The sequence below is a fragment of the Microtus pennsylvanicus genome, chromosome 15 (genome assembly GCF_037038515.1).
Source record: "Microtus pennsylvanicus isolate mMicPen1 chromosome 15, mMicPen1.hap1, whole genome shotgun sequence".
NCBI classification, from domain to species: Eukaryota; Metazoa; Chordata; class Mammalia; order Rodentia; family Cricetidae; genus Microtus; species Microtus pennsylvanicus.
The window spans coordinates 8270266-8283018 of record NC_134593.1 but is presented as its reverse complement, the minus strand read 5'-3'; positions in this window follow the sequence as shown (position 1 = coordinate 8283018).

Sequence of the window (12753 nt, the reverse complement as noted above, 5' to 3'; positions counted from 1 at the left end):
TTTTCCTTGTCTATCCCTGTGTTTCCTGTCTGCTATGAAGTGGAGAAGCCTCGGCCACAAGCTCCTGCCGCTGTTCTGCCAAACCCTGAAGTGTAAAGTGACAACTGCGAATCTTAATGTTCTCGGCAGAAGCAATGGGAGTTTAAATGCCACCGCAGGAAGATGGCTGACTTCTCTGTGCAGTACTATGACCGGAAGATGGCTGATGTCTTCTCCGTGAAATCACAGAAGCTCTGAGCTCAGCTTGCTGGCAGTTCCTGAAGCAACAGCAGATCCCAGTGCTAACAGGATAGTCTTGTGAGTCCTAGCGTTGTGCACGGTGAGAAGGAGAAATGCATCCACCTTTTACCTGGTCACTGTCACTTTTGCCAGTGCCCAATGTGACCTTTGCTGGGTTTCTCTCATTTAGGACACTTGTACCTTTCTTGAAGAGACTTTTTAGATCTATGACACACATAATGTCTTCTTAGACTGTTTTTGTGTTCTGTTTGTTCGTTTTTTGTTTGTTTTGCAAGACAGGATAAGTGTAGTTCTGGGTATCTGGCTGTCCTGTAACTTGTTCTGTAGACCAGGCTAACCTCAAACCCAAAGATCCTCTACCCCTGCCTCCCAATTACTGAAATTAAAGGCATGAGGCACCATAACTGATTTCAGGCAGTTTCTTGTGTGGCCTTTTATAGCCCTTATACTCTGCAGTTCTGAATCAGCCCTTATTTAAATGCCAAGGTAAATATATTTCTCATCTACAAAATGACAGGAATTATTCCACATTAGTGGTGAAAGATGATGCTTGTAACAGACCACTGTCCCTTAAAGTCCTTGCTCCCTTGGGGTTGGCAAACCCCTCAATGTTCCATCTAGGGCCCAAATTTTATTTTTTGAAGAGCCACTTGTATCTAGCAATCTCTGATGATTCTGTGCAGCTGGCCCCTCCGAGTCATCCTGGGAAGGAGATGGAGACAGAGTCAGGAGGCATGGTCTGGAAGTCACATGTTCAGAATAGGGGGCAAAATGGCTCTAGTATAAAGTGGTGATGGAGGAAGGTCATTGGTTAAAATAAAAGAAGCTGCTTGGCTCTCATTGGTTAGGAGATAGGTGGGAGGAGTAAACAGAACAGAATGCCGGGAGGAAGAGGAAGTGAGGTCAGACTCCAAAGCTCTCCTCTCCGGAGCAGATGCTTCAGAGAGACGCCATGCTACCTGCTCCAGGGAAGATGCACGCTATGAAGCTCCGACCCAGGATGGACTTAGGCTAGAATCTTCCCGGTAAGACCGGTGCTCACAGATTGTTAGAGATGGGTTGTTTGGGATATCAGAATTAGCCAGTAAGGGCCAGAGCTAAGGGCCAAGCAGTGATGAAAAGAATACAGTGTCTGTGTAATTATTTCAGGTAAGCTAGCCGGGCAGGCGGCTGGGGTGTTGGGGACGCAGCCCCGCCGCTCTTATTACTACAAAGTGGGGACTTATGCTTGGGTCAGTGGAAGCAAAGGGAAAGAGGAGTCTCAGTATGGAGCCTCCCAAGAGCACTGCCTGGGATCTCAGTGCCTTTGTCCAGATCTCTGTGCAGCTTCTCCCACATCATCTGCAGACAACATGAGTCGCAACAGGCAGTCTGATGAGGACCTAGCAAAGGTAGTGCTTGGCCAGGGTGACCACACACTGCAGGGGCCACCTACTGATCCCAGACCTACCTGGTGACGCCCACTAAGTTAATGTACCTCGCATGTTCTAGTTTATCTACCAGGCACTGCCACTTTGACTTAATAGATTCATTACAACAGAACAAGGAGAGCCGCTAACTAGATTTGCTCAAGAATACACAAGAAAGCCGCTAGCTGTGCTGGGTGGGAAATGGGGATGAGCCCAAACCTGTGAACCCAGCTTTCGAGGGGCTGAGATGGAAGGTAAGCTCTAGGCCAGCCTACGTTCCAGTGCACGGTGCTACACCTCCTGAGAACAGAGCGGAAATATGAAGCCCATATGAGGCCCATTACATAAACCCAAATACACGGGGCTGAGTTCTTTGGGACTCAACATCTTTGAGGTTTTCTATAGTCTTTTTTCCCATTGTGACTACTTTATTCATGAAAGTTCATTTAATTTCACAGATTGGTGAAACCCTAAGAAAATGTAGATGAGAAAAAAATAAGATAATCATACTGGACTACAGAGAATGTGTGTGAATAAACATGAGTCATAAATCAAGCAAGATTCCCTCGCAAACACCAGGAAGTCTGTGACTGTGGTCTAGAGAGTTGCCGGCACCAGCTGCTGAAGATTGTTGTCCCCTGCAGGGTGAGAGGAGACAAGCCGTGGGGATGCTGACGGCATGCTTCTTACCATCCTCCAATGCCCATTCTGCTCGTCTCATTAGCCACAAATGGAAAGAAATTACTGTGATTGCTCACTTCTTAGTTACAGTTAGACTGGTCCTCTGCAACCTGAGCTGCAGGCCTGGGGCTTTATAAATGATGCTCTTCAATGGCCTTGCTCATTCAGTGATTAGGCAAGGGTATGCCCTGGAGGATAGGGGGCTTCTTGAGAGTACCCCAGGCCTTGCTAGTGCGCAACTCATGGGCTTAAAGCAAGCACAGTTGAGAGTGAGCACCCATAACTCCGAGTAGCTACTGTACCTCACAAGGGTGCTTCCTTCCTTTTCTGGTACCCGGGCTTGAACCTAGCACCTTACCCACGCTAGAAAGTGCTCTGCCACTGGGCTATATCCAGCCTTTTTTATTTCAGGACAGAGTCTGGCTAATTGGCCTATCCTTGCCTTGAACTTGCCCCATAGCCCAGACAGAACCGTACCTTGAAATTCTCTTAGGTCAGCCCCTGATTGGCTAGACTTACAAGCTTACATCACCAGGTTTATCGTCTCTAATTCTTTAGATCCACTCCCAGGTAGGACTGTTCCGTTTTAAGACTGAATTAAGGTCACAGAGAGTCCTCCCACTGCAAATAGAGTCTTTCCGGCCCCACCTGCTGCCTCTCCCGGGAGATGGCAACGGCCAGCACAATGGGATATAGAAGCGGGAGAAGAGCACGGATTGTAGTCTTAAAATGAAACTGACCGGAAAGACATGAACGAGGTTCTAGGACACATTTTTCTGCCCAAGTTGAATCGCTACTCTGGAAGCTAAGTCTCCCTCCTGGCGCTTACACAACCAACACCTCTTCAAAGACTTTACTGCCAGCGCTGTTACCGAAGTGCTGTGCCAGGAGCTTAGGGACGCCCCAAGGGAACAGACTGTACAACGCTTGTCGCCCAGAAAAAATCTCTTACTGAATTGAGTAACAGGTGTAGCTGTGACAGGACAAACTGATGGAAAGGCGATGGATTGCACCAGCCCCTGCTTAGGCTGCACCCACACCACACGGGAGCTTGTCAGAAATGCAGAGTCCCAGACCCCACCTACTGAACTGGAATCTACATCTTAAAGGAACCCCCGGGATGAGTTTGTACACTTGACTGAGATGCCCCCGCAGCGCTGTAGCAGTGAGCCGCAGCAAACTTCAAGTCCCTTTTTGCGGCTTTAGAAGCATCTGTTTTCTCCTTTCTTCCCACAAGCATGCCTGCCCTGCACACCCCTTTACTTTGCACAGAGCATAGTTGCAGCCTCCTCCGCACTTCTGAAACCACAGGAAACCAAGAGACGCGGAGAGCTGGACTCCTGTTCGTCCCCGAGTCGTTTGAAAGGCTTCTTTCTATGGCCCCAGGTGCCCTGGCACAGCTGCTGGTATTTAGTTACGTTCTGCACCAGCAACTCTAGCATTTGGGAAGGGAAATTCATTTTTTTTTCTCTCTCTGGATTATGAAAGCCTGGGGCACAGGAGGAGAAGAAAGCAGCAGTCAGAGGAAATCCGTATCGGAAGCATCAGGTGTAGCAAGGAGGTCAGAACTGTTCTTGTTTTCAGCTATGGCATTTTATTTCAGCCTTGGCAAACTTTCCCGCTAATGGGAATGGCAGAATTGCTTTCATAAAGACGGGAACAAAGGTTTACAGTTCTAGAGGGCTCAACATCGGACTTGCAAGTCCTTATATTGGGTTGCATTCTGAGCAGAGGCTCTCTCTCCATTCAGAACAGTTACCTTCAGAAACAGTCAATGAAGTCCTCTTGACCATGCTCTTCAAACAGGTGTGACATTAATCTAATCGAACCATTTAATAAGGGAACCACAGTCCCATTTGCCCCTATACCAGTGTGTGCTCTTTATTTTGTTAATAAAGCCAATTGCCGTCTCGGGGTCTAGGTCTCCTTTGTAATAAACTTGTTTGGTTCCTTGTTTTAGCATTAACAATAAAGACCCTCCTTTGCCACTGAGCGTTGTCCAAAAGGAAAGGCTGCTCAAAAAGAGGAAGGGATTTGCAGATGGAGTTTAAAGCACGCGGGTGACCTTGCAGCAAATCGTGCTTATTCCTGCAAAGTTGCACAATTGTGCTACATAATGTTTGCCTTTGGAGAAATTAATTATGATCCCAAGTCGTAGGTTAGAAATGTAATTAAACTGCTTGGTGTCATAGAACAAAAATAAAAAGGCCTGTGACAGCTTCCCGACTCTCCCACCCCCAGAAAGGATCTTAAAGAACATTTTAAACACAAGCCTTTCTTCTTCCCTCAAGCCATGGAGCTCAGGTCAGGTGGACCCCGCGGTGTGGCTGAACTGTCTCAAAGAGTAACTCACAGCTGTGTCATTTGACCTGTTGTTCTTCCAGAGAGGTACGAAAAATGTGTTTCTTGCTGAGATAACTTGAAATCAAATAAACATAACCTCTTTAATTTGTTTCAAATAAGTCTATATTTCAAGTCTAGTACACGAGCAGCTGCCTTAAGCAAGCTTATTTTCTTAGCTGTGTATTGGGGGTGGCAGTGAATTTTCTTCCAGTTTATGTGAGTTTGACTTTAAGAATAGAATTTACATTTAAAACTAAGGGGACGTATCCCTTCAGCTTGGAGAGACACGCACAAGAGGACAATGTTGTTGCCTGGTTAAATGTTTGAAAGTGATTTTCTAGAGGCGCTATCACTAAGCAAAAACAAACATTCTTATTTATAATTAACTATCACTCCACAGGCCAGAGGAGACTTCAGCAAAGCTGGCAACAAATTGAACAATATCTCCTTATGTAAAATTGGTTCTGGTCCATTGTTTTTATTTATCTAAAATAATGGTACTCACTCAAGTCTGTAATAGCAGTCATGGCTGAAGGGAATTTGCTTGCTGTATTACACCTTCTATCTGCTCCCTCTCCATCCTTTGAAGCATTTCCAAGGAGGAGTCTGAATGTGGCTTGGATTTAAGAAGAAAGCAAAAGTGAAGCTTTTCTGAAGCCTCACTGTGTGGGATGTCATTTTAGATTGTCGAAAGATAGTTAATAATTCTTATTTGTTTACTCTTGGTACTGAACAAAGGGTAGGAGAGAATTTGTCTCTTTCTTTAAGGACTGTGGGGCTTGGGGATTCCTTATTCTTAGATGGGAGTCGTCTCAAAATAGTCTATTAGTTTCCTCTGCTCTTTTTTGAAATAAGCCCACCCGACCTTTGCCCATCGGGAGTTTATCCTTCCTGGGACTCCCCAGCAATGGAGGAGTGGGTCAGTTTGGGGGGCACTGCTATTCCTGGGACTCCCCAGCAGTGGAGGAGCGGTGCAGTTTGGGGGTTACTGCTATTCCTGGGACTCCCCAGCAGAGGAGGAGCCGTGCAGCTTGGGGGGGGGGGCACTGCTAATCCTGGCTACCACTAGAGTATGCTCTAGTGCTGCAGGAGCATAGGGTCTCTTACAGCGGGCAAGGTGAGTGGGTAAAACACGTGGGAAAGAGTCTCTCTGCCTAATTACAGACGTGTCTTTGGATGATCTTGGTTAGACTGGATTATGCACATCGATTGATCACAGCAGAACAGAGAGGCTTTACCTCAGCAGTCACATGTGACGGTATTATCAGAAACTTCATTTTTGGTCATTGGCTTAGCTTCACTTAGCTCCAGCAGAAGGAGGTATTATTTTCCCTCCATCAACAGACTGTCTTTTCAGGTACCGAGTCATCTACCTGGATAATGTTTTTAAGCTCCACAACAACCCCAGCACGTGGGTGTAGAGTTACCTGGACAGAGCTAGCTGCTTTGGAGAGAAAGTGAGGGCCATGCAAGCAAGGCAGCAGCTACCATTTTTTGTTGATGTCATCCTTTTTCTTTTTTAATCTCAACCACACATTTTCTCTCAGTCTTTTGGTCCATCTCAATCACCACTTGCGGGGCTGAGATTTCCCAAGGCCAGTACCCGGACCAGAAAGTGTCCCCGGTTCCTGGGAGAAGACCTCCACTCTGACTCTAACAGCACGGTCCTGGTGTGCTCAGTGCACAAGCGGGGATAGCGCCATGCTTGTCTCTGGGATTCCAGCAGTGTCTTCCCCTGCACTCTTCTTGGACATCAGCGTCAGCCTTCACCCTTCTCTATACAGGTCCCAAGGTTTCTCCAGCTCCATCACTCTCCAGTTCCCCTGAAACCTCCAGGGATCTGAAGCCCTTTCAACCCCAGACTTTAGACAGCTCCACAGCCCACACAACTTTCTCCTCCAGAGTGTCAGTCATGCGTGCTTCTCTGGTAGATTCTGAAACACGGTGCTTGCATCTGGGATCATTTGTCTTTGTAGATGTCCAAGTCTTTCCACTTGGGTGTTGCGGGAGGTCCTCCCACTCCTCCAGCCTATAGCCACTGAGATACCAGCCCATTGGGGCGTGGTCTCTCTCCCTTTGACGACTAGACTCCCTTCCTGGTTGCGCGGAAGGCTGTTGTCTGGGACGGTGATCTGTAAGTTTTTTCCCTTTTAAATAAACACCACCCTATTAATCATAATTCCAAACTGGTGTGGCATTGTTTGTGACTTACACTTTCACTTGGGGTTGAATGACCACTGCCTCCAAGGCTTGCATTCTCTTTTTCACCAGAAGGCTGCCCAAGTTCCACTTTCATAAAAGCATGTCTCTGATTCTGCCTGGACAGGGGTCTCTAGTTAAGAAGGCAGATCTATTAGTTATTCTGAAACAGATTGGCTTTGGAGATCTCACAGAAGACACCCAGCTGGAGTGGCCAAGTGTGCTGGGCTTCCTTTGCCATTGATGGGTCTGGATCCCCAACAGTGTCTACCATGTGTGTTATACCTGATACTCCCCTATTCCCAGCAACCTTGACTTTGAGTAGAAGATGCAGAGGCAGTTGTGGGGCACACTGTAATCCCAGCACCTGGGAGGCAGAGGCAGGGGACTTTGACCCTGAAGCCAGCCTGGCCTCCACAGTGATCACAGACAGGACACTCTGGTCAGCTGGGGGTGAGAGTGGCCAATGTTCTGCAGTTGAAGGTTTCCCTTTCATAATAGAGAACTAACCGAGGAAATCCGAACCCCCTGGAATCATCTCTACTAGCCGTGTCAAAGGAACGCCAAGTACAAACAGAATGGTAATCAAAGTTAAGTAGGTAGGGCTTCAAGTCCAGTCATAAAGTGAGTGGAGACACAGGGTGGCTCGGACTTTTGCTAATCAGTGAGGATAGCATGACGTACAAAAGGCGAGGGCAGAGGTTACACAACCATTCCATCAGTGCAGGAAGGGCCTTCCAGAAAGTTCAACACATTCTGATAACAAAGACCCCGGAAAAAAGAAAGCGAAGACTAAAAGGAACATTCCTCAACATAATAAGACTGTACGCAAAGAGTCTGGAGTCGTCACCCGTCGGTATAATAAGGCCATACACAAGAAGTCTAGAGTCAGCATTCCACTAACTGGAGAAAACAGAGATTCTCCCCTGCAGTCTGGAAGGAGAAAAGCATCTTACCCTTACCACATTGTTTAATCCAGTGCTTGAAGTCTTAGCCATAGCAATAAAACAAGAGAAAGATTTAAAAGGGTATAAATAGAAAGAAGTCAGATTATCCCTCTCTTCGGATGGTATGATCCTAGTCCCACAAGAACACTCTTCCCAGAGCGCTTTCAGCAACGTTGGAAGATGCAAAGCCAGTGAGCAATATCAATAGCTTCCCCATGTCCCAATAATTAACTCGCTGTGGGAGAATACAAGGGAGAAAAGTAACTTCTACCCCCAGAATACCTAGGCATAAATCTCACCAAGGAGGTAAAAACTTATACAATGAAAACTTTGAAATACTGAAGAAAATAAAACTCCAGAAAACACTAGAAGATGAAAAGACCTCTCATTCTCACAGGAAGAATTAATATTGTGAAAATGGCCAAATCACAGACAATCATCTATAAGTTCAAGGAGGTGACATTCTATAGAACTTGTAAAACATCCTAAAATCCACGTGGAAGCACAAAAGACCCTGAACACAAAGCAACTTCAACAGAAAGAACAAAGCTGGAGCTAGCACGATACCTGATCTCAAATTATATTACTGAGCCATAGCGACAAAACATAGTGACAGCAGACAGCAGACACATAGGTCTATGGAGTGGAGCAGAGGATTGAGGAACACACCCGGTAGCCTCAGCCAACTCGTTTGTGACAGAGCAATCAAAAGCATTGGAGGGCAGGCAGCCTGTTTAACAGTCAGTGCTGGAGAAATTGGGTTTCCACATGTAGAAGGATGGAATGTAGTTCATAGCTCTCGCCTTCACAAAAGTCCACTCGAAGTAGATCAAAGACCTTGATGTAATTTCTAAAGACTGAGAGCTTCTAGAGGAAAACACAGGTAAAAACCCTCCAGCACATGGCACAGACTTTCTGAAAAGACTCCAAAAGCACAGGGAATCACTCCAAGAGCAGACATAAGATTCCAAGACATTCAAAAGATTTCCTGCATGGCAAAGGAAACCATTGCCAGAACGCAGAGGCTGCCTGAAGAATAGGGAAAGATTCAAGGATTCATATAGCAGATATATAAAGAACTGCGACATTTAAGCACCAGGAAACAAAACCATCCAGTCAACAAACGGGTTAAGGAACCGAATAGATGGTTCTTAAAGGAAGTTCAGGCAGCTGAGAGACATGAAGAGGAATTTACCGTCCACAGCAGCAGGCAACGTGAATTGAATGCTTTGCGGTCCTATCATACCCCAGTCACGGGGCTGCTGTTGAGAAAGTGAGGGACAACAAATGCTGGCAAGTGTGTGGAGAAAGGGGGCCACTATCACTGCTGGCGAGAAGGGAAACTTGGTCAGCCACTGTGGAGATCAGTGTGGAGCTTCCTCAGAAACGAGTCGATCAGCGGATCATATGATTACCATATAACCAGCCGTACCACTCCTGGGTATGCAGACAAAAGACTAGAGTCAGCGTGCCATAGAAATACTGACTTAAAGATGTGTGGGTGCCTGCTACAGAGAAACCAAAAAAAAATACCCCAAATTATCTTCCTCTCCGCTTATGATTTCTATTCTAGATTTGTGGCCCAGACACTCCCACCCCCCCACATCCCCCCACATGCATACACACCCAGACATTCACATGCATGCACACACACGTATACATACACATGCACACATGCATACACACATGTGCGTGTGCACATATACATACACACATGCACACACAACACACAAGACACACACAGAAATATGAAAATCCATGTATATATGAATAGTGCAGCAATATACACGGATGTGCCAACACATCCATAGAGCACACATATACAAGTATAAACAGTACCTGATCTTAAGTGATGAGTCATCTCTCCAGCCACTTCCTCCCTTTAGCTTCAGTCCAGATTTATGAGGATGGCACTACCCTATCATTGTGTTTCGGATAAGCAATAGGGAGACTGGAGAATTTAAGAACTTGTTCAAGAGCTGAGGGGATAGCATAGTGTGTTAGAGAGCTTGCCCAGCCAGTGTGAGGTCCTGGCACCTGATACCTCCCTAGTACCTTCAGCATGAAAAGAAGAAAAGGAAAAGAAACTTGTTCAAGATCACAAAAATAATGAGCAGAAAGAGAATTTGAGCATGGGTCACTCTATGAACCACTGTAAAAATGCTGAGTGAGCCAGGCAGTGGTAGCTCATGCCTTTAATCCCGGCACTCGGAGACGCAGAGGCAGGCGGATCTCTGTGAGTTCAGAGCCGGCCTTGTCTGCACCCATGTGACTCTGACTTTTCTTTTGTCTATTGTTTCCTCTCTAGGTTTTAGGTGTGTTAGGCGCTGTCCTTAGGGTGTATGGCTCAGGTTCAGTTTTCCCTGACAACAACAAAATCAGACGCACTTTCTACATCCTTTCAGCCTCAGATCATTGCTGAGAACTTTCCATCCTGGATCCACAGCCCTGGCATCCAACACTCATTTTCCATATGCTACATCATTTTGTCATCTTCTTACAGAGTGAAAATGTCTCTCAACAGGACCTGGAGAAAAAGATTCTGAAAATGCCATGTTTGAAAAATCTAATTAATTATTCAAGAATAAATTCACAGATGTTTTGCAAGAGCAGTGCCTTACCGTGTGTCTCAAGACTCTCTTGTTTTGGCCAGAGGAAGCAACCGAATATAGATGGTAGCATCCAATAGGCTGGGTCTAGATGGACATCAAAGAGGAAGAAGCCAGCCAGCTTGCAAGGTTGGTTCTTCTTTTAAGGGGGCGCAGCTATTACTGCTGCCATGACCTGTGGACATGGGACCCCAGCTGCTTCAGCCCCTCCATCTAGACCCACAGCCAAGGCTCTTCAGGAAGGAAGAAGCTTTGGACTGGGGCTGCGTCATTGTTCTCTGTTATTTACAGTTTCTCCAGCTGAGCAGACAACCACACGTGCAAGGCCCAGGTAGGCAGATTGCTCTGTGGGTGACGGTACTAGCTTATACATGTCTGACAACCCAAGTTCAACCCCTGGAACCTGTGTAAAAAGCCAGATGTGGTAGTGTATCTGCAATCCCAGCACTCCTAATGGCAAGGCAGGGGCAGAGGCAGCAGCAGCGTCAAGCTGTCGGGCCAGCTAGCATAGTGTGCAGAATAGCAGCAGATAAAAGAGAGCTGCTGTTCAGCAAGGGAAAAAGGCGAGAAGCAAGTCTTAAAAGTTGTTTTGACCTCCACGTGAGCACCAGGGTACACACAACCACATACACACGTAGACTAAGGAAAAGAACTTGAAATTTTCTTATAATCCCTTTTATAATCCTCTTATGTAATTATGCATGCATACATATAAGTGTGTGTGTGCCCCTGTGCAGCACCCACCGCGCCCACACACCCCCACGGGTTCTGTTTGTAAAAAGAACTTTGGCTGATCCAGTAGGCAGGCATTCCAGAATCTTTATTCTTGTCTACTTTGTTCAAAATGTATCCTTCATCAATAGATGGATATATAAAAGCATTTATAAATGGTTTAAAGAATAGTTTCAGGGCTGGTGAGATAGTTTTGCAGGTGGAAGGGCTTGCTGCCAGGCCTGCTGATCTGAGTTTGGTCCCTAGAACCCGCATGTCGAAGGTGAAAAACAGCGCTGTCCAGTTGGCCTGTGACTTCCACACATGTGCTGTGGTGTCTGCATTGCCCCCATAAACACACACAAATAAATGCATGTGTGTAAAAATTTTTAAAAGAATGGTTCAAAGGGTATACCCGTATAGCTGGAGCCTAAGTCAAGAGCACAGGCACTGGCAGTGCCCTAAGGCCCACATGTACCCTCTCCATTCCCAGCTCCACTCACCCATCTGAAGCAACTGTGGCTGTCTCACCATTGATGGTCATTATCTTCTGTATTCTTTACAGTTCTAAACACTGCAGAGAGGGCCGGAGAGATAATGGCTCAGCATTTAGATGTGAGTTTGGTTCCCAGCACCCGTTTGGGGTTGCTCACAACTGTAGTGTGAACTCCAGGGAGGTCCACACCTAGAGCTCTGTGTGCCTTGCACCCACATGTACATAGTCATACAACACACACGCAATTAAAATGAACGAAAATACACTCTCCAAACAATACAGATAATTAGTCTAAATTAGTATCTTAGTGTTTTAAAAGCTAGAATTATCCTATGGTTCTTATAACTTTTCCCCTCTGCTCACTATTTTGTTTCTTATAGTTATCTATAATACTCCACTAGTTTTGGTTTGTGGGCTTTCTTGTTGTATATCATTGCACTGTATATGCTACACAAGAATGTATCTATTCTATGTCCATAGCAGTTTGGGGTTGTTCCTGTTTGGCATCTATGAGCAGCAATGCTAGAGATATTTGTATGTCTCCTGACTTCTCCAGCTAGGAGCCTCACCTGTCAGGTCCAGACTGTAGACTTTGTACATCTTCATCCCTGGCAGAAAAGGGTTTGTTTTCTAAAGTGCCCACACCAATCACGTCCCTGGTGTCTATTGTTCCCTACACTTAGCAGCATTATCTGTGTGCAGGCTTTGATTCCTGCGAGCCTGCCAGGCACACAGTATGCCACTATCGCTTTTAATTTGCGTTTCTCTGATCACCATTTTGTATGCTCACTGACAATTCCAGATAAAATTGCATCGCTGTCTTTACAGATTTTCGATAAGCATAGCTAAGTTGCTCTCCCAGATGTTATAGCAGTTTCCTTTCTTACTTACACTTTGCAGACACTGAATACCTCCGAGAATTAGAAAGGTGGAAGCGGGGCTTTGTTTTTCCAATTCTTTGTTTGAATTTCAAGTATTTTTTTTAAAAAGGCATTTGGTAGGGATGCTTGTCTCTTTTGCGTTGTTCTATGTAGAAGGTTTATGCAAGAATATTCCAGATATCTAATTTTCAATCTTTAGGTTTTTTTTTAATACAAAGTATCATCAACGTTAGGTAG